General features: G+C 40.4%; 1 non-coding gene across 1 annotated transcript; it reads left to right on the forward strand.

Annotated features, from left to right (window-relative positions):
* The first annotated feature begins 4,100 nt into the window (after positions 1 to 4,100).
* Positions 4,101 to 4,208, forward strand: LOC148580562 (small nucleolar RNA R71). The gene has a single exon (XR_015894590.1). It is a non-coding gene; the product is annotated as a small nucleolar RNA R71 (small nucleolar RNA).
* The last annotated feature ends 675 nt before the right edge of the window (positions 4,209 to 4,883 follow it).

Here is a 4,883-nt window from a genome sequence, read left to right on the forward strand (position 1 = left end):
GCCCTGGATGTCTACTTTCCAACGCAATTGAAAGCGCGCTATTTCGAGTTCTGTAGCTCCACAAAATCCACTTTGAATGCAGGGAGGTCAGAATCCAACAGCATCAGCAGTCCTTCTTCAACCTCTGAATCTGATTTCTGCTCAAGTCCCTCAATTTCAGCCAAAAAATACCTGAAATCACAGAAAAACACACAAACTCATAGTAAAGTCCAGAAATGTGAATTTAACATAAAAACTAATGAAAACATCCCTAAAAGTAACTAGATCCTACTAAAAACATACTAAAAACAATGCCAAAAAGCGTATAAATTATCCGCTCATCACAAAACCAAACTTAAATTGTTGCTTGTCCCCAAGCAACTGAAAATTAAATAGGATAAAAAGAAGAGAATATACTATAAATTCCAAACTATCAGTGAAACATAGCTTCAATCATATGAGTGGGACTTATAGCTTTTTGCCTCTTGAGTAGTTTTGGCATCTCACTTTATCCATTGAGGTTCAGAATGATTGGCATCTATAGGAACTTCAGATTTTGAATAGTGTTATTGACTCTCCTAGTTCAGTATGATGATTCTTGAACACAGCTTCTTTATGAGTCTTGGCCATGGCCCTAAGCACTTTGTTTTCCAGTATTACCACCGGATACATAAATGCCACAGACACATAATTGGGTGAACCTTTTCAGATTGTGACTTAGCTTTGCTAAAGTCCCCAATTAGAGGTGTCCAGGGTTCTTAAGCACATTCTTTTTTTGCTTTGGACCTTGACTTTAACCGCTCAGTCTCAAGTTTTCACTTGACACCTACACGCCACAAGCACATGGTAAGGGACATCTTGGTTTAGCCGCTTAGACCAGGATTTTATTCATTTAGGCCCTCCTATCCACTGATGCTCAAAGCCTTGGGATCCTTTTTATTGCCCTTGCCTTTTGGTTTTAAGGGTTATTGGCTTTTTCTGCTTGCTTTTTCTTTTTCTTTCTATTATTTTTTTTTTGCCTATTTTTTTTTCTTTTTTTTTTTCTACAAGCTTTGTTCTTTGCTGCTTTTTCTTGCTTCAAGAATCATTTTTATGATTTTTCAGATTATCAAATAACATGTCTCCTAGTCATCATTCTTTCAAGAGCCAACATATTTAACATTCTTAAACAACAACTTCAAAAGATATATGCACTGTTCAGGCATTCATTCAGAAAACAAGAAGCATTGTCACCACATCAATATAATTAAGCTAAGTTCAAGGAGAAATTCGAAACTCATGTACTTCTTGTTCTTTTGATTTAAAACATTTTTCATTTAAGAGAGGTGATGGATTCATAGGACATTCATAACTTTTAAGACATAGTTACTACTACTAATGATCATGTAATGAAGGCATAAACATAGATAAGCACATAACATAGAAAATGAAAAACAGAGAAATAAGAACAAGGAATGAATCCACCTTAGTGATGGTGGCGTTTCCTTCTTGAGGAACCAATGATGTCCTTGAGCTCTTCTATGTCTCTTCCTTGTCTTTGTTGCTCCTCCTTCATTGCTTTTAGATATTCTCTGATTTCATGAAGGATGATGGAGTGCTCTTGATGTTCCACCCTTAGTTGCTTCCAATAATTGTGTGGAATAAAATGTATCCCCTGAGGTATCTCAGGAATCTCTTGATTTGCAGTCAAATGTTCTACCACTGAGCTATAGACCCTTGATGGAAGCTTTTGTCTTCCCTTTCCTCTTTCTAGAGGTTTCTCTGGCCTTAGGTGCCATCAATGGTTATGGAAAAAAACAAAAAAGCTATACTTTTACCACACCAAACTTAGAATGTTGCTCGCCCTCGAGCAAAAGAAGAAGTAATAGAAGAAGAATATGATATGGAGGAGATGGAGGGATGTGTGTATGGATGTGAGTGGTGGATGGAAAACAGAAGGGATGGTCATGAATGGAGAGATAGAGGGTGAGGTGGGTGGGGATCCTGTGAGATTCACAGATCCTGAGATGATCCTGTGGGTCCACAGATCCTGAGATGATCCTGTGGGGTCCACAGATCTTGAGGTGTCAAGGCATTTACATCCCTGCACCAATTTAGGCATGCAAAATGCCCGTGCACACAACTCTGGGCGTTCAGCGCCAGGTTGGTGCCCATTTTGGGCGTTCAACGCCCATTTACTAGCCATTTCTGGCGTTGAACGCCAGAACCATGCTTGTTCTGGCGTTCAGCGCCCATAAGATGCCCATTTTGGGCGTTCAGCGCCAGAACCATGCTCTGTTCTGGCGCTGAACGCCAGACAGATGCTCCTCCAGGGTGTGATTTTTCTTCTGCTGTTTTTGATTCCGTTTTCAATTTTTCTATTGATTTTGTGACTCCACATGATCATGAACCTACAAAGACATATAACTAAGAAAAATATAGTTAGATAGATAAAAATTGGGTTGCCTCCCAACAAGCGCTTCTTTAGTGTCAATAGCTTGACAGTGGGCTCTCATGGAGCCTCACAGATGTGCAGAGCTTTGTTGAGACTCTCCAACACCATACTTAGAGTTTGACTGTGGGGGCTCTGGTTGACTCTGCTTTGAGAGAAGCTTTTTCTGCTTCCTCTCCATGGTTACAGAGGGAGATCCTTGAGTTTTAAACACAAGGGAGTCCTCATTCCATTGAAGGACTATTTCACCTCTGTCAACATCAATCACAGCTCTTGCTGTGGCCAGGAAAGGTCTTCCTAGGATGATGGATTCATCCTCTTCCTTTCCAGTATCCAGGACTATGAAATCAGTAGGGATGTAAAGGCCCTCAACCTTTACTAGCACATCCTCTACTTGTCCATAAGCCTGTTTTCTTGAGTTGTCTGCCATCTCTAATGAGATTCTAGCAGCTTGCACCCCATAGATTCCCAGTTTCTCTATTACAGAGAGGGACATGAGGTTTATTCCTGAACCAAGGTCACACAGAGCCTTAAAGATCATGGTGCCTATGGTATAGGGTATTATGAACTTTCCAGGATCCTGTCTCTTCTGAGGCAATGTCAGTTGATCCAGATCACTTAGTTCATTGATGAACAAGGGAGGTCCAACTTCCCAAGTATCAATGCCAAATAATTTGGCATTCAGCTTCATGATTGCACCAAGAAACTTGGCAGTTTGCTCTTCAGTAACATCCTCATTCTCTTCAGAAGAGGAATACTCATCAGAGCTAATGAAGGGCATAAGGAGGTTCAATGGAATCTCTATGGTCTCTAGATGAGCCTCAGAGTCCTTTGGTTCCTCAGAGGGAAGCTCCTTATTGGTCACTGGACGTCCCAGGAGGTCTTCCTCCTTGGAATTCATGTCCTCCACTCCCCTTGCAGGTTCGGCCATGGCGCTTATGTTAATGGCCTTGCACTCTCCTTTTGGGTTCTCTTCTGTATTGCTTGGGAGAGTACTGGGAGGGATTTCAGTGATCCTTTTACTCAGCTGGCCCACTTGTGCTTCCAAATTTCTAATGGAAGACCTTGTTTCATTCATGAAACTGACAGTGGCCTTAGATAGATCAGAGACTAGATTTGCTAAATTAGAAGCATTTTGTTCAGAGTTCTCTGTCTGTTGCTGAGCGGATGATGGAAAAGGTTTATTATTGTTAAACCTGTTTCTTCCACCATTATTAAAGCCTTGTTGAGACTTTTGATCCTTCCATGAGAAATTTGGATGATTTCTCCATGATGAGTTATAGGTGTTTCCATAAGGTTCACCTAAATAATTCACCTCTGCTATTGCAGGGTTCTCAGGATCATAAGCTTCTTCTTCATGAGAAGCCTCTTGAGTACTGTTGGATGCAGCTTGCATTCCATGCAGACTCTGAGAGATCATATTGACTTGCTGAGTCAATATTTTATTCTGAGCCAATATGGCATTCAGATTATCAACTTCAATAACTCCCTTCTTCATAGGCGTCCCATTACTCACAGGATTCCTTTCAGAAGTGTACATGAACTGGTTATTAGCAACCATGTCAATGAGTTCTTGAGCTTCTACAGGCGTTTTCTTTAGGTGAATGGATCCACCTGCAGAAGTGTCCAGTGACATCTTTGATAGCTCAGATAAACCATCATAGAATATATCCAGGATGGTCCATTTTGAAAGCATGTCAGAAGGACACTTTTTGGTCAACTGTTTGTATCTTTCCCAAGCTTCATAGAGGGATTCACCTTCTTTCTGTCTGAAAGTTTGAACATCAGCTCTAAGCTTGCTCAGCTTTTGAGGAGGAAAGTACTTGGATAAGAAAGCCGTGACCAGCTTATCCCAAGAGTTTAGGCTGTCTTTGGGTTGAGAATCCAACCATAATCTAGCTCTGTCTCTTACAGCAAAAGGGAAAAGCATGAGCCTGTAGACTTCAGGATCTACTCCATTAGTCTTAACAGTATCACATATCTGCAAGAATTCAGTTAAGAACTGAAAAGGATCTTCAGATGGAAGTCCAAAAAACTTGCAATTCTGCTGCATCAGAGAAACTAATTGAGGTTTCAGCTCAAAGTTGTTTGCTCCAATGGCAGGAATGGAGATGCTTCTTCCATGTAAATTGGAATTAGGTGCAGTAAAGTCACCAAGCATCTTCCTTACATTATTATTATTTTCGGCTGCCATCTCCTTCTCTTGTTCGAAAATTTCTGAAAGGTTTTCTCTGGATTGTTGTAATTTAGCTTCTCTTAATTTTTTCTTTAGAGTCCTTTCAGGTTCTGGATCTGCTTCCACAAGAATGTTCTTATCCTTGCTCCTGCTCATATGACAAAGAAGAAGGCACAGAAAAATAATAATAATAATAATAGAGATCCTTTATCCCACAGTATAGGGATCCCTGTGTGAGTAGAAGAAGAGGGGGAGACAAAGAATGTAATATAATGGAAGAAACACAACTGTGAGGAT

The sequence above is a fragment of the Arachis ipaensis genome, chromosome B10, assembly GCF_059453495.1.
Source record: "Arachis ipaensis isolate K30076 ecotype BB chromosome B10, ASM5945349v1, whole genome shotgun sequence".
Classification (NCBI taxonomy): domain Eukaryota; kingdom Viridiplantae; phylum Streptophyta; class Magnoliopsida; order Fabales; family Fabaceae; genus Arachis; species Arachis ipaensis.